Consider the following 25,041-nt stretch of genomic DNA (forward strand, 5'->3'; position numbering starts at 1 on the left):
TCAATCTGCTGCAGAATTGATATGGCAAATGTAGCTGTTTTCCCAGTCCCAGACTGGTCTTGAGCAATCACATCATAACCCTTGATACAAGAAAGAATAGCTCACTGCTGGATGGCAGAGGGCTTCTCAAAACCATAGGCATAAATACCATGGAGGAGGGATTCTGAGAGATTCATGTCATCGAAGCTGTCCACAGTTTCATTCCAGTTACTCTCAACGAAGCCTTCCAGCTCCATCCCATCGGGGCCATTGTCTCTGGATCAAGAATCCTGACTTGCAGACATAAGCCTTAGAATCTTCTGATCTACTTTTTAAGGATGAATGTTTTTAAGACTATTTTGTCCAATTTTCTTGTTTCATTCATTACTTTAGTTCCAACTCTTTTCAGAACATCTGTTCTCCTTTTAACATTATCCATCTTTTTTTTTTTTTAATCTTCAGTGGCAGCCAGGACAGCAGTAACTGAAGCAGAAGCCTTGGAGAAATAAATGCTGCTTCTTAAACTTGCTCAGTCGACCTTCTTACAATACTCAGGGCCACCTGCTGAGAAGAGGTGGCACCACCCAGAATGGCTTGGGCCCTCTCATGTTTATCATTGATTAAGAAAATGTACTATAGAATTGCCTGTTGGCCAGTCTTATTCCTCAGTTAAGAGTTCTTCTTCCCAAACGACACTAGCTTGTGTTAAGTTGATATAAAACACAGTTCCAGACAAAGATATATTTCTTTTTTTTTTTTTTTTCAGTAAAACAGATTCCAACAGTAGTATTATGTCTGGTCAATCAAATGGATGTTGCTTAGGCTTCAGGAAAATGCAAGTCAAAACCACAGTAAGATAGATACACCCATTTCACAGTCTTTAGGATGGCTGGAATAAAGAAAGAACATGTTGCCTAGATATGTAAGCTGAAACCCTGCTACTCTGTTGGCAGTCATGTAAGCCATGTAGCCACTTTTTAATTATTAAATTTTTATTTGTGTGTGTGAGAGAGAAAGAATGTGTGCAGACTGAAGCCGGTATGAAGGACAGTCATGGGCAGTCAGTCAGCTCTTGCCTACTGTGGGTTGAGGGAATCAGACTCAAGCCATAAGGCTTGCATGACTTCCCACTGAGCCATCTTTGCAGCCCGTTTTTGACACAATCTCATTTCTGCATATGGCCTAGCAATTCTGCACTACATATATATCTTTTGATTGAAAGCATAGCCACATAAAAACATAAACATGTAATATTTAGAGCAGTGTTACTCATAATAGTCAAAATGTAGACTACAAATCTTTATCAGCTAGTAAATGGATAAAGGGCTTTATTTTGTTGCTAGAATCAGAAGCAATAAGATGAATAGGATACTGATAAATACTAAATACATTTCTAAAACTACTGAATGAAGGAAACCAGTCAGTCATGAGAGACCACATGCTGTAAGATTTCATTATGTGAAGTGTCTCCAGTAGACAGATCTATAGAGACAGACAGGTCACTGACTGCTGGAAGCTAGATACGTTGAAGAAAGTATGGTTTTACTGCTAGTGAATAGGATGAGGAGCTTTAAGATTATAATGATGACGATTAATTCCAGCACTTGGGAGGCAGAGGCAGGCACACGCATATCTCTGAGTTTGAGGCCAGCCTGGTCGATAGAAGTAGTTCCAGGACAGCCAAGGTTATGCAGAGAAACCCTGTTTCAAAAAAAAAAAAAAAAAAAAAAAAAAAAAAAAAAAAAAAAAAAAAAAAAAAAAAAAAACCTGAATCCAGCAAACCCCATTTCATTGTACACCTTAATTGGTATATATATAATTGTATGTGTTACATGTATTATATTAGAGTAAGCTTAGATTTCTAGAGCAGAAATTGTTTATTTACTACTAGAAATTGAAGCATTGGCAATCCCAAACCATACGGTAACCTTGGCATTATTTAATGTAGCTTTCATAGCAAATAAGGTGGTCAGTGTTGCTTTATTACAGCTTGCTGTCCGCTAGAGTGTCTAGGCAAACATATAGGCAGTCATAAATCTCTCCATTATGTCTATTGACCTGTAGTGGTAGTTCTACAGTCTTGTGGAAGCATGTCCATACACTGGATAAGCCCACACTAGCTAGAGTCAGGGACCTGAAGTTACCCCAAGTTTGAGTGGATGAGAGAGATGTCTGGGAGACTACCTCAGAGAGAGTGGTGCTGAGCAGAAGTGTTGAAAGACTTTTATCTGTATAAATGAGACAATCAGACTTTTTCATTAAAAAAAAAATTGCCTTTGCTGCAGTGTGGACAGTGCACTGAGAAAAGATTAGGCCAGAGGAAGGGGATACAATTCAAAGCTGAGTAGTCTACAAGAGCTGACTTGCTGACAAGCTTAGTAGCAGTTGGGTTAGAAAAGAGATCAGCTAAAGATATAGTTAAGACAAGGAATTGGTGAACACAAAAAGTAGCAGAATAATCTGAGAGGGTAGAGAGACTTGTGCATTCCTATGTGGTTTGCTTTGTAAATAAAGGGTCTATACCATATGCTTACTGCTTAGCTAAGGGAGCAGTATGCAAGGACTGGTGAGGGGCTGACTCTGGAAGGTGTTCAGAGGATTTGTGGCTATTGTGTTAGTACAGATGAGCAGTATCACATCCATGTCCCTAACCATATGTTCAACTTGGGTGGGAAGCAGGGAGTTGAACTTAGGTCTGTTCTGTGAGCTAAAATTTGATGACCACATAAAACACTGTATGAAGTTACAGAAAAAAAACCACAAGAATTAATATGCCTAAAATAAATTCTCTGTCTGTCTCCCCTCCCCTCTCAAGTTTTCTTGTACATTTCAGTTCTGGGATATTTTATGATTGCTGGAAGGTGTTGTGGGCAGGTGTTCTGAGGGATGTGAGGAGTGACTGGAGTGACTGCAGTAGGTGATCATGTTAGATGAACCAGGAAGTAGTTGCCATGCATTGAATCCTAATATGTTTTCTCTTTTCCACTTATCTTGACGTTTAATCTTGGTAGGGAGGTTGTGTGTATGTGTGTGTATGTGTGTCTGTGCCTGTGCCTGTGTTTCATGTGTGAAGTGAGCTAATGATTTGTAAAATATCCTTTCTTGAGGTACTTTAGTATAAAGAGACTACTTAAAAGACAGTGTTATGCAGATACAGCAGAGGACTGCCTGGTCTGGTCTGTTCTTAGTGAAGAAGACTCAACAAACCCTGGAAAGACTTGAGGGCAGGCACTGAGGAGGTCTGGTGGGTGGGGGACATCCTCTTGGAGACCGGGGAGGAGGTATGGGATGAGGAACAGTCAGAGGGTGGACCGGGAGGTAGATAAAGACTGGACTGTAAAAAAACAAAAAAGAAAGAAAAAAGAAAAAAGAAAAATTTAATAATAATAAAAAGTGTTATGTTATACCATGTGATGTGGAGACAAAGCATTTGTATAGGACAAAATGTGGTTATTATTTTAGCTGTTAAAACTGACTGAAATAGACAAGTTTTTGAATTATGCCATCTCTGAAAGTTTTACATGCAAAGTATTAAAATTCTGTTCAGGCAAGGGGGAAAATGCCTAAATGGCAACTTGTGGTAATGTTTTAAGGGTTAAATATAGATACTTAGACAAAGCTGGTGAGCATCAGTTTGCTAGTTTGTTAAGGTGGTGGTGGTAATGGGTACATGCTTATTGCTGTATTGTGTTTCCCCCCTTCTGTTTCATGAGAAAAGGACTGGCAGTTTGATAGGCATGACAGGCGGACTTTGAAGGGATTTTTTTAAAGATAGAATTATGTATATTTTGTAGCTATTGGCAGATAGACTCAGAAAGTTTAAAGACAAGTTGATTACTCAAAAGGCAGATAGTTTTCAGAGGACACTGGATTTCAAAAGATATCATTTGATGTTAGAATTTTGGACAATCCCAGAGAAAGAGATGTAGACAAAAGAAAAAAGTCCATAAGGCACTTTTTATACAGTGAATGCTTTTGCTTTGCAAACTATGAATATAAAAAGCATTTGATGATGAATATCTATTTTAAAAATTGATTAGGAAAATGGCCACTGATCTCTAAAAATTATTAGTGGTATTAAAGCTCAGAATAATGTGAATTGTTGGGAAACATTTTGAACCTGCCAAAAGAAAATGCTTGTTGAGTTCAGGTCCTGAGTTTAGATCCTTAGAGCCTACAGAAAAAGCAGTAAAAGGCTGGGTGGGCAGCATGTCTGCAGCCTTAGCACAGGGTGGGGTAGACACGAGAGGATCCCTGGAGCTAGTCAGCCAGCTTCCCAGAAAAGAGTGGGTCTCAAAAGTAAAGCAGAGAGCTATTAACTATTGAAGAAGACATTCTCTATCAGCCTGTGTACACCACACACCCAGACTATGGAAGAATAGTGTTGAAACTTGCAAATTAGAAGAGGTCTATGAGTCCCCACCTTCTCTCCAAGTTAACGGAGCAGTTAGTGGTTGATGGGAGAAGGGTTGCCATTCTCTTTCTGGTGTAGTTCCTTACAGATTGCCTCTGCTTTAGTAGATAAACCCCATCTATGCTTGTGGGAGTAACCACTAATTAAACCCAGAGAGTCACACTGTAAAAAGGTAGAAAAATGGGATGAAGGTCTCCAGGGAAGGAAGCAAGAGGAGAGAGTGACAGAGGGCAATAAAGGGTAAAAGTGGTAAACTTCAATATGTGCACTATAAAATTGCCAAATAATTTTAAAAAACTATAAATAAGAGCAGGAATAGGAAGAAGGCAGTAGTGTGACATTTGCGTGTAAATTTTTATATGTATATTTATCATAGATGACTAGTAAGATTCAAGTATCCATTGTGTCCCAGATCATTTTGGAGGAAATTGTATTGGTTATTAAATGCCCATTTGAGTTTCTTTTAAACAAGTTTGCTGACCTTTTCAAAATGACTTTTATACTACTACGTGTGTATGTGTGTCTGTCTGTCTGTTTAATTGCCAAATAATTTTAAAAAGTTATAAATAAGAGCAGGAATAGGAAGAAGGCAGTAGTGTGACATTTGCATGTAAATTTTTATATGTATATTTATCATAGATGACTGGTAAGACTCAAGTATCCGTTGTGTCCCAGATCATTTTGGAGGAAATTATATTGGTTATTAGATGCCCATTTGAGTTTCTCTTAAACAAGTTTGCTGACCTTTTCAAAATGACTTTTATATTACTATTACGTGTGTCCGTGTGTGTGTGTGTGTGTGTGTGTGTGTGTGTGTGTGTGCGCGCGCGCGTGCCTGCCTGTCTGCCTGTCTGTCTGTCTGTCTCGTGTGCACATGCATGGTGTATTTGTGGATATTAGAGGACAGCTTGTGGGAATTGGTTCTCTTCTTCCGTTTTGTGACTTCCCAAGTGTGAGTTCCAGCTTAGATGTAAGTAACTTGACCCACTGAGCCAAATCACTGGTCTGCCCTCTTCCTTTTTTGACAAGGTTTGTAAATTCAAAAGAGAAAAATATTGCCAACTAAGTATGATTTCATATCAAGTAGGACTTGGGTAAGTTCACATTGCCTTTGTTGTTAACATGACATGGGTCTGTCAGAGATATCATCAGCCAGGACCAGATGGACTAGCACCTGGATGACTCACTGCCAGTATGTTAGTTTTTGATAGTTCTGTGTCAATCCAGACTCTCTGGTGTTTACTCTTGACCCTGTATTAGCTAGCATTTTAATCAGCACAGCTCAAGAAGTATTAAAAGCTTGCTGAAGTGAGTTTTAAATAATATGAAAGATGATAGAATGATGTGAAACTGCATTTCTGACTTGCCAAATGTAGGTTGAAGTCATTGGCAGACATGAGAAGCAGATGTGTGCAGAGACAGGCTAACATTGGTTTTGCCTTTACTTAATTGCTTTCCATCTTATTTCTTGAGATACTCTTTCCTTAAATCCAGAACTCACTGCTTAACTAAACTCAATCACTGGTAAGCTCTGAGTACAGTCTTCCTAGACAACTCATATAGGCCCTTTTCCTATCCTATGAAGTTTTCTTCTTAACAACACCCATGATAAATGCATTTAATAGTTTAAAAAGATATTCTTCCCCTCTTGTATTAAAAAATATGGCGTTGAAGATGGTCTTAGTTCGGATTGTCAAGTTTTCGATTATAGCATGTTCTTACATTCTTGAATGTGATGATGAATAGCTGTATCTTTAGGTGTGTTCAAATTGTAACAGCTTGTTTTAAGCTTGTGTAAGGATTATTTCATTATTGCGGTGATCAAAGTGAGGTACAGCTGTGACTAATGTGTTGCAGAGTTCAGAGGTGAACTTGGACATAGTGATAAAACACTTTTGGACTTTAAACACTTTTTTGTAGCAACTTTCAACTATTTGAGCCAGAGTCAATCACTGTTGTAGCCTCAGGAATCTCTGAGGCTTAATTATAGGACAGTTGATAGGCCAGAGAGGATCTAGTTGGCCTGTTATCTCCTGAAACTGAATCAAAGAGCCAGCCAGTTCAAGAGACTGCTGAAGGAGCCAGAGGACTCAAGGCCCAGCTCTGCCTCTGCTGGTTTAGAACATCTTACTTATGACATTAGGGATCTTCTTGGTTCACAGTTAATTTTTATAACATTAGCCCTTGCCTCTCAATTCCTTTACCCTGAAGAATGTCAACATGCAATGATTAAAGTACAGCATAAAACTAACAAGTCACAGGTCTTAGTGCTAGCACTCTATGATCCTGTGATGTTCTTTTAAGACATCAGGAAATATGTGAATGTTAGTGAAAGCTCCTGTTTCATTTTGTTTCCAATGTATGGGCTTATTATATACCTGCTTTTCTGTTTGCTTTTATGTTCTGTCAGTTTTTCCATTACTAAAGACTTGTTTGTTTTTTTGTATAATCTGACTCCAAGTTTAGAACTTTTACGTTTTACATGACTGGGGATGACAGGGAGATAAAAACAAAATCGAGCAAGAAAAGCAGTTCTGAGTTGCAGGCAAAAAAAAAAAATAAGTTTTTTTTTCTATTAGTAACTGTTCTTTTCCTATTTTGGAATAAAGTGGAACTAAAGCCTAGTTTAGGTAAGGTAGTGATTAAAGATGCTTTCAGCACTAGGAACAATATGCTCTTTGAAGATAGGAAATAATTAATTATATAGCTTTAGCTATTACTTTCTGGAAGTAGAAATGAATTTTCAGGAAAGGCAATTTTTTGATTACTCTGAAGATATGTTGTTTAGAAGAAGCCTTTTATTGGAAAAAAACAATCATGGGTTAGTATTATAACTGTTGTAAGAGCTCATAATTTCACACTGAGACTTATTCAGATTGTTTTATTTTATCTTATATTTATGAGCACTTTGCTTTTATGTATGTCTGTGCAGCATGTGAGTGCCTGCAGATGCCAGAAGAACTGGAGTTACAGATGGTTGTGAGCTGCCATGTAGGTGCTGGGAATCAAACCCAGTCTACTGGAAGAGCAGCCAATGCTCTTAACAGCTGAGCATCTCTCCAGCCCTTTGGACATGTTTTTATGAAAAAATCTGTTCTTTTAAAAATTTACTGTAACCAGTAATAGTCTGGTTTCTTTTTAGGTTAATAATGGAGTTCACTCCATTAAAAATGCTGTGAAAGTTGTATCAAGCCATACAACTCTAAGTTATATTAGTCTTCTAGTATTTTAAAAAATAAATATTTTTATATACAGTAGTAAAATCAGGTGAAGTCTGTCATTAGTAGGAGTGCATAGTAGAAGGAGGTGTGCATCTTTTCTGTAGGCTTTTGCTTTATCAATGTCTTATTTTTTTATCTTCTCTAAAAAAATAACAATATATGGTTTAATTTTTGTTTTGTTTAATTCCATGTGTGTGCATGCATGTGTACACACACACTCACACATGTGTACACGGCACATCAGATGTGACTATGGATGCCACAAGAGGATGTTGGATGAGCTGTGGCTGGAGTTCCAGTCAGGTATGAGCCTACCTGACATGAATGTGGAGATTGAACTCAGGTCCTCTGGAGGGGAACAGCATTCTTTTCCACTGAGCCATCTCTCCAGCCCCTAGCTTGATGTTGGTTAGTGTTGACTAAATGGCTCTGGACATCTAAATTCCCTTCCCTCCACCCCCAACTTTGAAGGTAGCTCTAAAGTTCAACATTGTTTTTTAGTTTGCTGTTGAAAAAAATTCTACTAAAACTAAGGAAAGGATATGGCCTGATGTTAATTAATGATCAAGGTAATTTTTTAAACTTTTAAAATTAGATCTTAATTTTTTTATATATATGTAAAAATATTTTATATAACATACATATATACACACGTACATACATGTATACAAACATATGAGTGTTTTTCCTATGTGTGTATATGTGTACCATGTGCATGCCTGGTACTTGTGGAGGCCAGAAGAGGCCTCAGATCCTCTGGGACTGGAGTCACAGATCGTGGTGAGACGCCATGTTGGTGCTGGGAATTGAGCACATTTCCTGTATAAGAATAAGTGCTCTTAACTGCTGAGTCATCTCTCCAGTCCCTGGTGGGGCATGATTTCACCAAGAGACATTTTAATTTTCTTTAGTATATATTTCTGTCAGGGACTTTTTTGTAGGTAACAGTTGTATTCCTCTATCCCTTCTGAGTCTGACTTCTCTGTACAGATGTACAAATAGATAGCCAGATGAGTAGAGAGACTCTGAAGTTTGAATAGGCAGGCAGCCCTGTACTGTGACATATGACATCTCTGATGTTTGAGCCTGTTTGGCACGGCCTTGCTCATTTTTAGAAATACTCACCTTCTGTTAAAATTCTAAGTGTCCTCACCGAGAAGCCATGTCCCTAAGGTAAATCTTGGCAGATTATTCAGGTTCCTCTAGAAAAACATTGCTGAATCATGAGCAGAAACCCAGTTCTCTATCTAGGATAGATTTGTGAACATTATTCTTGGGCCTTTTAAAAACTGTGCTTGTAAGACAGTTTAAGGATTTAAGTACACTGCCATCTGTTGACAGTGCATTTTTGAAATTGTGTATGTTTACTCATTGTAGTAAGCACTTAGGGTTATCAGTAACCAAAGCAGACAAAAATCATGGACATTCTTGTATATAGCATATATTCTGTTTCCTTATGCCTTTATAAGATAGATAGATAGATACATAGATAGATAGATATGACATGAGACCATTGTGAAAAATCATAATGTTCTTTAGGGAAAGGGATCAGAAAAGAGTAAGATAAAAATTACTAGGTAGTTGATAACTCTTTATCATTTTTGTAGCTTTAGTTCATAGATATTTCTTATGGGAAACCCTACCCCAACCCCAGCTTTACTCACAAAGAGTAAAACCATTTTACTAAATTTTTCAGTTCAACTGACAATTTGCTTGATTTACAAAACTTTTTGCTGTAAATGTGGGAAGAAATGGCTACTGTGATCTGTGCATAAGCAACAGCACACAGAACGACATGAGAGGTGTAGCACAGTACCAGCTGTGTCCATGAAGAAGAATATATCCTAGTCAGAAAGGCTAACGTGACAAACCGCTGTCAGACATTGCTGAGTATGGGGGGCCGGAAGAGCTCTGGGGATGAAGTTGTAAATTAGTACAGTGACTTTGAGAAAATGTCAGGGAGTTTCTTATGAGAGTCAATGTGCATACACTGTGCAGAATTCAACTTTTTATATTTACCCAAGACAATAAGACAGTAGACTTATTTTAAGGATATATTCTTATTTTCTGTGTGTGTTTTGTCTGCATTTATCTGAATAGCATTTGTGTGCCTGGTGCCAGTGGAATGCAGAGGAGGACATCATCTACCACCTGTTCATAAACCTGAACATTAAAAGGCCTTCTTCAGACCTTTTTCTCTTCATTTCTAATTCAACATGTTTGTTTTACTAATTGAGGTTTGGAAAAGGAAAATATATGAATACAGTTGGTCAGGTGGACAAATAAATGACCCTTTAAGATCTGTGCATTTGCTTTTGTTTGGGAATATTTAAGAATAGATTTACTGTGGTAGACAAGGGTGGCTTTAGTTAAAATGTCATGTTTGTAACGAGGAGGGTTGGTTCTCAGTAAAATGGTATCACCAGCCGACCCCTTTATAGGTAAAGTGATAACAAGGTTAATTTTCACTTGAATTTTGCTTAAAGCATGTGTACTGTTTATATAGCATTTTTAAAAAATAATATAAGATAATTTCAGCCAATTTTAAAGAGACTTTTTTCAGAGATCCCTGTATTTTATTCATAATTGAAAAATTCTGTTATGTAGACTAAATTTGGGGTTCTTTAGCATGGTTTATAAAATAAATTACAACTTTCTTCTTGCCTTCTCATATATCTATTTAATTCTTTCTAGTAATTTGCTATTTTTTCAACTCATGGTCATTTGACAGTATTTAGTATTCAGTACCTGACATACTGCTGTTTTCTTCTCCCTTTGAGTTCTTTTAACTTTTGCTATTTTATTTTTTAAGCTTTAAGTTGCATTTCCTAGATGCCCCATTACTGCTTAAGCTATTGCCAGTTTTCTGAGCTCCTGCAAAGAAATGTGGAAGTTGCCAAATTAGAAAAAGATTATCCTCCTTCCTGTTTGGAAACATCATTTACAATATGTCTTTATATGTCCATCATATGGAACCTAAGGAAATGGTCAGTGTCCAATAATTCTTGAAAAGTTATAAACGATAGAGCAGTTTGGTAAAGTAAAAAGAGAAAGAAAGAACATAAACTGATTTTGGTATTTTAAAGAACCTTTCTGGAAAAACTGCCTTACTACAATATTTTTTAAAAAGTGCTCAGCTTACCTGCATATCTTGCTTATGCTTTCTTATTAACATGAATAGCTGCATCTGATATTTTCATTTGTATTAGAGCTAGCTTTGTTGAATTGTATACATAACTAAGTTTTCTAAAATGGCCTTCTTTTACATTCCTTCCTCACTTTTTGTCCTAATATACATGAAAGGTAAGTTGCATGTAAATTTGTAAATAAGTTATAAATAATGCAGTTACCAGGAAGGGTGTACATGCCTGTGATCCTAGTTCACATGTGGCTGAAGCAGGAGGACCTTTAGTCTGGGCTGTAGTGGGAAGGCGCTCATTAGTGTCCTTGTGTGATTCCTTCTCCCATAGGACTTCTAAAATAGGCTGGAAAGACAGCTCGATGTGGGTTTCTAAGTCACTTTCTTGCGAAGAAAGGAAGGCTAACACCATTTGTTAGTTTGATTTTTTTTTTTCAGAAGTCGGTTTCTATATTCCTTGTTTATCCCCTTTAGATTTTATAGGCTGTAATTTCTCTAATAAATAACCTTCTTCCATGGTTGGAAACTTTATGATCTAAAATATAAAATAAGGGGTGGGGAAGATTACTATAGAACTGAAAAAGAATTTTCACATTGCTTAGGCACAAAGAATACTACTACATTATGAAGATGATCTCACCTATTTCTATGTACTGTTACTTTAGGCTCCATTTTTTTTTTTAATGTTTGGTAAATTAAGAGCTATAAACTAGAAGGGAAGGGAAGATGCTGTGAGGATACTAAAAAGGGAAGAACTGAAAAGATGGCTAGAAAACAAACCCCTATTAAAAGCAAGTGTGCTTTCCAACAGCTTGGTCAGGATCATTTAAACTATGTGAGTATAAACCAGAATCATGCATCAGAGATATATAACATCTGCGGTGATCTTGGATGCCAGAGTAAATTAATAGAGAAAAGGTAAATTCCATTTTTATGCTTGATTAAAATAGAGAAGGTATATGTAATAGAAAAGGAAGATTTCCACCAGAGGAAATTGAACCTAATCTGTCTTACTTGGCTTTATACATTCACTGTGAATTTGTTTTGTTTACTTACTTGTTACTGAAGTAACGTTGCTGGAATTGTGAGAAAATCTGTAATAAAAAATCCAGACTCTCTCATGGTAATTCGGTACCTATGTTCTTGTATTTTAAGGCTTTCAAGTTTGACTTTAACCCCCTGCTTTTTCTTCCTTGGGAATCCCAGAACCTTATATGGTCAAGACTCAGCTTTCAGACTTTCAGTAAAATGCAAGGCACCACTCCAAAAAGAAAAAAAAAAAATGCAGGCTGGCTTTTAATTTGTCTTCAGTGTTCTCTTCTTGGCTGCCTTTATTACCACAGTAGCCGAATTACTAAGGACCTTATGTGCTGCATTAGTAGTCATCTTACTGGGGAAGGAATTCCTTTTGTGGAAGTATTTTTATGCTAGAACACTAACATTAATAAATGGCATTGGTTATATAATTTGATTTAAAAAAAATAAAATTGCAAAGCAGTTTAGGCTCTTGTCTTGTAAAAAAGGTGGATATATTATATCTGTGTGTCTCATGCCTAGGAAATACAGAATTTTTTTGATGGTACAGTATTGACAATGCTGAAAAATGGAGCTGCTGCTTTCTGTAGTGATGTTGCTGCGTTCTGAATAGAGGACACATGAAAAGATGCAAGCATTCTGAAGCACAGCCAGCATGCTACTGAATAAGTTCTCTGAGTGGTTCTTAGTATCTCAATTATATCTTTAAGACAAATTAATAGTTTGAAAATTCTTAGTATCAGTTCCAGTTCCGTTTAGGAAAAGGGACGCTGTTCTCAGTTAAACTAAAGACTTTATAAATGAACCCATCTCTCATAGCAAGTCTATGACACACACAAATAAAATTTCTGTGATCATGGTGAGTTACAAGTAGCAAAGATTGCCAGCTTATACAGCTACTGGTGAAGCTGCATCATTCTGCAGGCTCCTCCTAGTCAGTACTTGATTAAGGTCTAATATATTCTAGTGACAACTAGTCGGCATTATCAGTATAGTGATAACTAAGGTTGATTTTGAGAGTTCATAGTATAGTAGAGACTGACAAGGGGGAAAAAAGAGTAGAGAAAGCAGATACAAGTAAGTAACTCACTGTTGTTAGTGTTTTAGGATGGGTGTTCATAATGTTACAGAAAACAGTCATTCAGTCCCAGGAATATTTGTTCAAGCTGTAGAAGATGTTAAAAACAAATGCTGAGGTCTAACTGAGCAATTTAGAGCATATACCAGTCTCTTAACCATTACCTAGTGAAGTCCAAAAATGTACATCCTTTGTCTTCCTCCAGAGATGTTTCCAAGTTCTAACTACCTTGGTTCATTCTGAGGACCAAAAAGATTGGAATTCTTGATAGCAGTTCTTTCTTTTTTTTCCCCTCCATCTTTGCAGTTGAACTAAAGTAGTTTCTCTCTTGAACCTCCAGTTAGGAGAATTTGTAAGAAAGAGAATTACCTTAATCTTCTCTGAGGGTCTCCTCCAGCCATCACACCTTGTTAAAAGATACCGCAGCACTGAGGACCAGTCTCTGACATGGACTTTTGAGGAAATACTCCAGTCATAGCCAAACCTTAGCAGAACCTAAGAATGTGCTTTTGTTGTGTTTTCATCACTGGGCTTTGTTTTGGCTAAGAACTTTAGTTATTTTAGCAAAGTTTTGTAATGTTCACTTTCTAGTGGAGAAACCTATACATGTGTTAAAACTTTTAGTGGGAGAATTCTCCCCAAATAGGCAAACTATATTTGAATTTATGTAATCATTGAATATGTAGTTAGATAAAATTACTTCTGTGTAGTCAGTGGTATTTAAAATTCGTATGTAAATTTTTTGTCCCCCTACCATTAAAATTTTTTATAACTTTTTTTTTCTCATTGTAACAGGCCCAGGCTGGTTGCAGACTTGTTATGTAGCTGAGGATGACTTTGAATTCCTGATCTTTCTGCCTCCATCTCCCAAGTGATAGGATTACAGACATATGTTCCCAGCCATGCCAATTTCTTTATTACCAAACTAATTTTCCATTATAGTAAGAAGATACACTGAGGAAACATTGTGATAGGATAAATTTTAACCATAATGAGTTCTAAAGGGCTTTATTTGTCCTACCAAAATATAAGGATATAGCTAGAAAAATGTCATGTATTAGGGAGACACCAGTTTCTCACCAGTTACTGAATATGGCCAGGCCTTGGTCTTGGACTTCAGACACAAGAACTCTCAGATATAAAGTTGGGCTCAGGATAGAATTGTACTAAATGCTAAACAAATAATTGAGGGGAAATAAACTAGCAAAAACACAGGGTATATAGTTTTCCAGTTCATCTTTTGATTTTTTGAGACAGTCTTATATAGCACAGTTTGACCTCAGACTCATTGTGTAGCCAGTGCTGTCTCTAAAGTTCCTAATTTTCTCAAGTAGTGGGATCTAGGGTCTGTGCCACCGCACAGACTTTTCTTCCTAGTTCTCTGTATGGCGACGGATCATTGTAGCTCACTTGAGTGAGGAACCTCTAAGGTGCTGAGGAGAACAGAAAGGGTGGAACTCATTAGCCCTCTAGTATATATTACGGTAAAGCCTTCCTTCCTGTAACAGTTCCCACCACCTTGTGTGGCCTGCAGTTGACCTAGCCATAGCCTACTGTATCCTATTGATATTCTTTCAGACATAACATATGTAAAAAATATGTATATAAATATATAGTATTTTGGTTTCATTTTTAACACTGGTTAGAAACTTTACTCACGTTTATACTTATGCTTTTCACTTGGTAAAATATCTGTGAATTTATTTCAAATTACTCCATAAATTAGTTCTTCATTCATGACAATTAGTGTATGTTCTAGTTTGATTCTCTTGTTAGTTGTGATAAGCACCATGACCAAAAGCAACTTAGGGGAGGACCGGGTTTACTTGCCTTATGGAGCACCGTCCATGGTTGAAGGGGAAACCAAAGCAGGAACCTGGAGGTGTAAACTGAACTAAAGTCCTTGGAGGAATGCTGCTTACTCTCTTGCTCAACTACATTTTTTTTTGTACGTCCTACACCTAGGAATGGTCCATAATGGACTAGGACCTCCCACATCAATTAGCAACCAAGACAGTACCTACAGAGCATTTGGATGGCAGTAATTCCTCAATTGAGATTCTCTTCTCCCAGGTTTGTAGGTCTGTATCAAGTTTTTTGCACATTTGTGAGCATGTAGAGAATACGTTTCTAGATGAACTGCCTTGTCAAGGTAGGGCATATGCATTTGAAGTTTTCATGGTAGCTAGGACCACACTGTTGTGAGACATTATTGTGCTTTGTGCTGCAGCTACTGTTTAGTCAGTTGTATATCTGTTGGTTAGAGACACGGGTAGTAGAACCAGACTTGTGAGTTACAATCTCAGTCTTGCTAGTTATCAGCTATTAAATGATCATAATGATAATAGTTCTTAAATATTGGGTTGCTATGGGGATAAATTACTTAATGCCTGTGAAGTACTTAGAACAGTTTCTAGCATATTCAGAAGTGCTATAGAAAGATTGGTGTTTTTTTGGAAGGAAGATTCAATAAAGAGTGGCTTCAGCTCTGCCACTAGGAAGCACTTAGCCTCCTTAAAGGTTTGGTTTAGTTTTGTTTCCATTTTCTTCATTTACATAGAACACTACACTATTTATTTCCTTCTCCTTAAGATAATGCTTCTGATTCCCTTTGTTATGGTTTTTATATGTATGATTATTATGGGATACACGTATGTATATGTCTAGTGCCTGAAGGGACCCTGGAACTGGAATGGCAGCCAGTTGTGAGCTGTCGTGTGGGTTCTGGTAATCGAACTTGAGTCCTCTGGAATAACAATCAGCTCTTAACCACTGAGCCATCCCTCCAGCCCCAGTTCTTATTTGTTGTTTCCATTTTGAAGATGTTCAGTCATTTCTGGACTGTGATACAAGCTTGTCTAAATATGTTTTAAATATGCTGTTTATGCCTTGTCACCTATTCCTGTGGATCAGTTACCACAGGTATCAGAGTTTTTAAATCCAGTAAGATTTGATTTTATAGATTTAAGAACTCCTTAAGATGGAAATGCTGGAACCATTATGAAAGCTTTTGTTTCACCCCCACCCTGTGCCCCCAAATCTAGGTTAATATTTTAGTCCATATAAAGTACAGTAGCTCTTTTTATTTTGTATTTAGTTGTTTCTTCCTGAGTACAAAAATCTAGTCTGTGTTCTTCACCATTGGATTCCTACCAGGCAACACTGTGTGGCCATAGTGGGCACTCGATAACTGTTGAACTGGGGAAGAAACCACGTTTCCTATGGCTGCCTGATCTGCTGAACATTGAAGAATTACATTTAGAAGCTATTAGATGATTAAAATCTATGATATATTTGTTTTGGAAGCTATAAAAACTTTTATGTTCTCACTAGATAGAAGATATTTTGGAAAAACAACTCAGTGATTTTAAGATGTCTGTTAATTAATATTTTGGTATATATTCAGACTTATTTTCATTTGTCATATCAATGCCAAGAATTGAATCTTGATGCATAATTTTTGTCTGTATTAAGAATTGAAACCAGGGCTTAATGAATGCTAGGCCAAGTGTTCATTCTAACACTGAGCTGTATTCCCAGTTCTCTTTCTGAGACAGGCTTTCAAAGCTTACCCAATCTGCACTATTATTGCATATTTTTCTATAGTCTGTTTTGTTTTTCTTTTGATTGCTTAAATAAAATAGTAGACACGTATACTTCCTTCCCTGGAACTAATGTTGTTTTCTCATTGGTAAGTTGACTTAGTAAACTCTTGTAACTGAGTTTGTAATCATGAATGCTAAAGTCAGTTTCATCAAAGAAATAGCTGCTTGTAGTTGCTTCCTACCTTTCTGCAGAGCTCCAGTAGTACTGAGACCTGGGCTAAGATTTGTTTTGTTCCATCAGTTTGCTTTAACTCAGCTCTAATCATATACTGATGTGTCTGTTATTTTTCATAAATTGTACAGTAGGTTTTGTGAATATATGAAGCTGTAATAAGACAACATGTTTCAGATAGTACTGAATGTAATTTTATGTACATATTTACACACTAGGTCTTTAGTACCTACTTATTAAGGAGGTTAGTGTTTTAGTGTGATTCACTTCTTGTGTTTATGTACTTGAGGACCATTCTCTAGGCATTAAGGAAAACAAGGAGAATGTGCCCTCTAGTGCTAGTCTTTGTCTCTACAAAATGCATGCTTTGAATTGTACAGAGTGCACAATTAGAAAATGTATTAGTGAGAGAATAATTCTGAAATTTGATTCATTTCATAGTTCTAAGAGTTTTAAGTTTCTGAAGAAATGGTGTTTCCTTACTGATTCTCGAGATGAAAGTATACCTATCCTCTGAAAATGTAGGTTTGACCCTAGCTCTCTAGGTCTTTATCAATAAGGGAAGAAAACTGTAAGTGGGTTTAAACACGTCTTCATCTTTATTTGTTGCTTCCAGTGTTGAAGTATTCTTATTCAAATAGTGCTGACTGAATGTTTGAGCAGTGCTTAAATTACATTTCTCATAGAAACTTGGGTTTTGCTTTGTAAATTGTTCTTGTCAGGTTTTTGTTTGTTTGTTCGTTTGTTTTGTTTTGTTTTGTTTTTCCAGGACAGGGTTTCTCTGTGTAGCCCTGTCTGTCCTGGAATTCACTCTGTAGACCAGGCTGGCCTCAAACTCAGAAATCCACCTGCCTCTGCCTCCCAGGTTTTTTTTATTTTTTAATAGTCTGTATTCGCCATCTCTAGTTCCTTCTGCTAACACATATATAGTGCCTTTTCTTTGACAAGCACTGTTGTCTCCTACGATTTCTAGGGGCTGTAAGGTGGGCTTTTCCTTTTCTGAACAAGGGGTTTGTTTCTTTTGGCTTCATCATTATGGTGACTGTTTTGACTTACTGTCCTGATCGTTGTATCGTTGGCTGTCTGACTTTTAAAGGGCAGGGTTTTTATTCCGTGTACCTCCTAAAGGGTTGGACAGAAGGAAGCTGAGGAACCTTAAGCTTTTCAGCAATGCAGAGTTCCCCTTGCTTTCATAATTAGGTATAGCAGTGACCTCTCTAGATCCCACGCTGGCTCATTTGTCAATCCTTAGTGGAAGACCAGGGCACTTGGTCAAGCGTAAGAACACTGCTTGGAGACCTTGTTGGCTAACTCACTGTTCCTCATTTGAAATGTCTCACTGCACTTTAAAATAGAATGAAACCGTGACTTGGACACTGACATTTCAGTTCCTCTTAAAGCAGACTATATGTTACACGGGTATATAGACTGTTTCGTAGCATACCCCCAGATTGCTTTTTCTATCAGTAGGGCTTTTTGCTTTATAAGAGTCACATAGAGTTTATGTTTTCACATTGTCTTTTTACATGCCAATAACTGGTACTAATGATTAGGCATAAGCATTTTAATTATTGTCAGTAATTAAATTATAATGCTAAATTGCTATAATTATGTTCATATGCAACTACTCTTTTCCAATCGCTTTGCTTTTTCCTCATAATTTGCATGACTAAGTGTTTGAAGAAGGTTTGGAATCTCTAAGGTGTTCTTAGTGTACCATTGAAAACTTCCTCATCCACTTAGAAATCATTCTTTTAATGTTATTAAAAGAAATTTGACAGTTTCCAACTCATCATTTTATAATTTAAAAAGGGGAAATGTTTTTATTAGATTAAAATATATAAAAAATGAAAAATTTAATGGAAGGATTAGTATATAGTGAAAAGGAATTTAACAGTATTAGACTTTATTTCAAATACAATTGCTTTTGTAATTGTAATTTTACCTCAATAAACTATGCGGTTGCTAAATACATTGGTTTTGACTTATTTTGGCAATACAACTTAGTGATTATCAAAGTTAAACAGGTTCAATACAAAATTTGTCTTTAGAGCTTTGAGCTTTTTCTGTAGCCCTTCATGCAACTCTTTCAGATTCCAACTTTTTCCATGTACATGTGTTAGACAATGAGAACAGAAACCATAGGCACTTGAGTTTGTTGAATAAATTTGCAGCTCAAGTTAACACTGCCTGGACCTGCAATTAAAGGGTGATGACGTCTCCATGGCTACTCACTGGTTGTGCAGTCAGTAAAAACTTAAGCCACATCTGTTAAGATTTTGGAAATATATTTGATTCATTCTGTTTCTTACCTTGTATGGCTCAATAACTGACCAAATTTAGTCAAATATTTTAAGTCTGCAAGTCATGTGTCTCTTAATGTGCTGCATGTGTTAGCTCTTGCTTCTTCTAGCAACACTATTTTTATGAGAATGCCTTGTCAGTTTCTTAGGTGTAGTTTTTGAATGCTCAGGAGAACACTTTGAACAATTTACACCCTGAATTTGAGGTGCAGATATAATACAAGTTTGTGATAATTCTTTTAGCATTAATTCATGTTAAAACATTTTAACTTATGAATAGAATAAAAGAATAAACAGATTTAGCCTTAATTACATTATATATTTATGCAGCTACTTTTTATATTGTATTGAGTTAAACATATACATGTTTTATAAGAGCAGAGCTTCATCTATTGTAGAATAGATATTTCCTATATGGTAATTTTTTTAAAGTAGCCTTCATTAAATGGGGAAACTTCAAAAATAAATCTTTTCCCCCCGAAAAATATTTATAAGAAGGTGACCAGGGCTATTCTGGACCCTGCTCACCGTATCTGCCTCACATTGTTTGTTACATACAAGGATGTTACGCAGTTAGTTTTACTTTAAACTCAATTGTATGGTCTCCTGTAGGAAAATGAGATTCTGTCCCAAATGACTAATCTAATTATATAGAAGTTTATTGAGACATGTAGATATTGATTCAGGTTAATTTCAGTATGTGATGGGTGTTCATTTGCAAGTTCTTTATGTTTATTTTAAAAACATTTTGCTTTACTAACTGAATAAAATGCTACAGATGTCTTTATTTTAAGTGGAATATACTGATCGTAGTTTAGTCTCTCCTGTTTATGGTTTTTGATCACTTTTATTCTTCAATGATTTTAAGTCCCATTATTTTAATTGTTTTATTTATTTTAATTAAGATGATTATATCATTTATTTCATTATTTTAAAATTTAAATTATTTCATTATTTTAAATAATTACCTCAGTTTTGATAATTTCCTATCTGTTATTTTTAGCTCATATTTACCAAACTTGAAAGTTTGCAAGCTAGGTAGGTGTCCAGATATCTAAGCTCATAGATTCAGAATTAATAAAATCATCATATTCCCCTTCAGTCTGCACATTGAAATTCTAGTTTTCATCCCGGCGAGTGGCTTTTCTTGCCCCGTAGTCTTAATTTTCATTAACCTTTATAGGTTTTTGTTGTTGTTATTGTTGTTCAAGGTTTCAACATAAGCCTTTAATTCCAGCACTTAAGGAGGCAGAGGTAGGTGGGCCCCTGAGTTTAGTCAGGCCTGCTTGGTCTACTTAGGGAGTTTCAGGCCAGCCAGGTTACAAAGTGAGACTTGCTCCTTTTCCTTTTTTCTTTTCTTTTTTTTCTTTCGTCTTTTTAAAGTAACTTAAATTGTCTTTATTTAGTTCTACCCTTGTTATTTGCTGCTGCTGCCTATACCAGAATTAAAGGATGAGGGTAGACAGTCTCCATACTGCTTCTGGTGATCATCTGAGCTGTCGATAGGACTGTGGCATGCCTCCTTTAAAACTCTGTATTTTCCTTCTGCTTCTCAGCACTGTTAAATTGAGCCACTGTCACTGAAGGAGCATAGTGTATCCTTTTATAAAGAGCCATTTGTTATTTGATTGATTGATTTGTAAAACCATAACTGTGTATGTATTATAAACATTTGTTAAGTGGATTCATATTTGGTATTGGTGATAATCAGAATGGAAATTAACAAAGGTTGAAAAAGTGAAGTTTTTTTAGGAAAATGAATATTATGTTTAGAATATCTCCATTAAATCAACATGGGTCATTAGTTCCTTTTCAAATAGCATTCTATAAAGTGCTTCCTAACACGATAAAAGTTTTCTATCACTTCTTTATTTTCATAGCTGTGTTCTGTTTTACATAGCTGTGGCCCTCAAATCTGTAGCTTTGCTACCATTAACCAGTACCCACCAAAAAACCCTCCACAAGTTCAAATTAATAATGACTGCTACATAATATTTATGGTCTCCTGTGTCCAGAATATATTCTGAGTACTTTGGACCTCTACATGAACACATTATAGTACAGAGATAATACAGAGAGGAGAGTCATGGATATATATGAATTTTAACATGATAGAGAATTTTAATGCTATGTAAATGTCAGCTTCATCCTTTGACATGAAGTATTAAAATACCATTAAATGATTGTGGATGGATGGGGGTGGATGGGTGTTGAAGTCAGAGGTTGATGTCCAGTGTCTTCTATGTCACTCTCCTTCCTTATAAGACAAGATCTCAATGAGCAGACTGACCTGCGCATTGTTTTCAACCCCTGGGACCTTCCCACCTCCACTCTCTCGGTATTGTGGTCTAGGTGCATACCTTTGTGGTGGCTTCTCACATGTGACCTGAGGATCTATGCTCAGGCTCACGTGCTTGTGCAGCCAGCCTTTTACCAGCTGAGCCACTTTCCCTGCCCCTCATAATTTTCTTCTTCAGAGAAGTGTTACTAACAGCATTTCTCTTACTTCTCTCTATCAAATAAAGCAAAATTGTTTTTACTTATAAAGCAAATACATATTAAGTGACTTAGGAGTCTATTGGCCTCTGTAGGACCATAGATAGGTGAGAAATACATTGATCTCGGGACATCTTTGAAAATGGAGTGTGATTTGTGTGAAAAGAACATATTTGTGGAATCAGAGACATCTGTATTAGTGTCCAGTTTCATTTTCTCCTCAGGCCACTTCTTCAAGCTGCTAAATCCTTTGAAGTCTTTTAAGGTCTGCACTCAATGTGTCTTTCACATGCCAGATTCCGTACGAAGTACTGGGCTACAAAAAAACAAAAAAGAAAAAAACAAAAACAAAAAAAACATTTTTTTATTAAGCCTTTGGTTAGTAGTAGGAGAAATAGGTGGTGAGCAATTAAGCAAACATTTGTAGTATATTTTTGAATAAATGGCATGGAGTAAAATGGTAGGGCAGGAATTTGTTATTTTTATATGGAGACCAGAAAAGGTCTGATCAAAAAGCTAACATCTGTTGGTACTTGGAGCTCAGTGCTACTGCTTGCTAGCATGTGTAAGGCCTTGCAGTCCATTCCTGATATTGCCATCCCATCCTCCACTAGAAAATTCTTGAAACTAATTTGCTGTAGCTGGAGAAATTGCTGAACAGTTACGGATGCCTGCTGCTCTTGCATGAAACTAGAGTTTTCCATCACCCTTATCAGGCAGCTCTTGACAACTTATAATCCCATTTCCAGGGCATCTGACACTCTTTTCTGGCCTCTGCAGGTATGTACACAGACACACAGACACACACATGCATGCATGCATGCATGCACACATAATTACTTAATCGAAAATGGACATTTAAGCAAAGACTCACCTGTTAAGTGCCACACATTTGTAAAGTTCTCCCATGTAGGACTAGCTCATTATATCTGATATCATAAGTAATCCCAAAACTGGTTGCAAACTTGGACTTAGTATGTTAGTTACAGAGACTCATTCATGGTTGTCAAGTCTCAACTTGGAGCGATGAAGAACTAAAAAGTTCTCTAAATTTCTACCAAGTGCATCATATTTAACTGATCCTTCATTTTACTTAAGTAGCACAAAAACAAAAAGACAATTTAGTGGTTGTAGTATAGGTGTACCGTTACAATTACAACCTATTCGTGGTGGTGAGTGCCCAACCCAAGAGCCTAGTAATACCCTCATGGGTTTGGTTTTTGTGTAATAATGTTCTCTAATTTCTGTATCAGCGGATAAATCTCAAGGGATAAAATGTTAGATACCAGAATTACGGACACTGAAACCCCATAGTTCTGCTCAGAACACGGTGGGGAAAAAAATTCATCGTGAAATATAGGATTTATATTCTTTTGGTGGTCATTTTTAGCACAAAGCAACTATGAAATTATGTCAAATGAGATGTCAACAAATAATAAAGTTTACTAGAAAAGAACCACTCTGTGTTCTTTGTGTTCAGATCCTTTTTTTTTTTTTTTTTTTGCCATTTCAATTGTTCTGCTGTTCTGTTTTTATTCCCAGAAAACTGTTTCTTTTCCTAAATATAAGCAGACACTTTGACGGTGAAGAACTGGCTAGACTTTCCCTTTATAGCACTGGTTGGCTTTATTCATGATCCTCTTATCTCTTGGTTCTCCAATGTCAGGATTATAAGTACAGGCCACCATATGCTACTAAAAATTCTTAGTGTTTAAGGGATTTATTCTTAAATCTTTACTTGTACAAGTATCTACCTGTATGTATATATGTGTACCATGTGTGTAACTGGTGCCTCCAGAGGCTGGAAGAGAGCTTTGGATTCCCTGGAACTGGAATTTGTGAGCCTCGATATGTGGGTATTGATAACTGACCCTAGCTTCTCAGTGAGAACAGCAAGAAAACTCTTAACCTCTGATCCATCTCCTGCCCCTCTCCAGACTTCCTTATTTACTCTTAAGACATTTTGAAGAGTCAGCGAGCTCTTACAGATTGTATTAATATTTGTAGAGTCATATGTTAAAAATGAGGATTTAAAGTGTCAAACAAAACTATAATAACTATCCATTTTTCCCTTGAGGGACATCTATCTGGGTTGTTTCCAGTTTCTTGCTATTATGGATAAAGCTGCTGTGAACATAGTTGAGCAAGTATCTTAGTAAGATGGTAGAGCATCTTTTGGGTATATGCCCGGGACTGGTATAGCTGGGTCTTGTGGTAGAACTATTGGCAGTTTTCTGAGAAACCACCAAATTGATTTCCAAAGTGTTGTACAAGTTTGCACTCCCACCAACCTACATGCTTCTGGGCCGTTAGAGATTCCTCTGTTGAGAATCCTCTGTCTAACTCTGTGCTCCATTTCTTAATTGGTTTGTCTGACTTCTTGAGTTCTTTATATATTTTGGATATTAGCCCTCTATCAGATGTAAGTTTGGTGAAGAATATTTCCCAATCTATAGGCTATTGTTTTGTCCTATTGCCAGTGTCCTTTGCCTTAGAGAGATTTTCAGTTTCATGAGGTCCTATTTATTTATTGTTGATTGTAGTGCTCGAACTATAGGTGTTGGGTTTAGAAAGTTGACTTCTGTACCAGTGAGTTCAAGTCTATTCCCATTTTCTGTTCTATTAGATTTATGCCTGAAGTAACCACTGTCTATGGCCAGGCAGGATTCCCAGTGGAAGGATGGGGACAGCAACTCACCCACAAAACCTTTGTCCCAGGATGTGTCCGTCCTGCAAGATGTACAGGATGGGGATGCAACAGTGGTGGAGTGAGTGGCCAACCAATGACTGGCCCAGGTTGGGACCCATTCCATGAGCAGGAAGCAATCCCTGCTGCTATTAATAATGCACCAATACTCCATTATCCTTGTAGGCTGGAGCCTAGGGTGTGCCTGGGTGGGGTGGTACTTGCATGTCTGATTGATGTTAATTGATATTTATGAAGTGGAAGACTGATTGTGTTCATTTTCAAGAAAATGGATTGCCAGAAATCAAACTCACTATGTACTCATAGCAGCTCATCATTTAGGTATAAGTAATATTCATTGGAAAATAGCTAGTTGTCATTTGTATGCTTCTCCTCCAGATACCTATCATGTCCGTAAAAGTGCTTTAATCTATACTTCCTATGTTATTCCATAGAATATTAGATAAACGTGTTCAGGATTTGAGATTCTATACAATTTGTATTTTTTTACTGCCTTATCAAGGACAGCTATAATTAAGAGCAGCTTCAAAAATATACCATGAGTCCTCACTGGTCAATGCGATGCCTGTTACTGATAACTTGTTTTAATCACCACTGCCTTGATTGGTACCTATGGCACATCTGTCTTTATCACTATCACTTGTACATTTCCAAGTGTACTTGTCAATTGATACTATTTTAAAAATATTTTTGTTAATTTCCTAAAAGGATCTTGAATACCTACCTCCCTTCCCTAATTTTCTACACCACCTTTTGAAAAATCACTGATATAGTAATCATAGTAATATAACTGCTTAGTTATATTATGTTGGTTGTTAAGTATATTTGCCTTTTTGTTGTTGTTGAGTATGGTCTTACTGTGTAACCCAGCTGTCTTGGAACTCACTGTGTA

General features: G+C 36.7%; 1 protein-coding gene across 3 annotated transcripts in view; it reads left to right on the plus strand.

Moving 5' to 3' along the window:
* The window catches only part of Ppp1r12a (protein phosphatase 1 regulatory subunit 12A), a 111,406-nt gene that overhangs the window by 13,580 nt on the left and 72,785 nt on the right, over window positions 1–25,041 (plus strand). The gene's annotated exons all lie outside the window — the stretch shown is intronic.

The sequence above is a fragment of the Mastomys coucha genome, unplaced genomic scaffold, assembly GCF_008632895.1.
Source record: "Mastomys coucha isolate ucsf_1 unplaced genomic scaffold, UCSF_Mcou_1 pScaffold4, whole genome shotgun sequence".
Classification (NCBI taxonomy): Eukaryota; Metazoa; Chordata; class Mammalia; order Rodentia; family Muridae; genus Mastomys; species Mastomys coucha.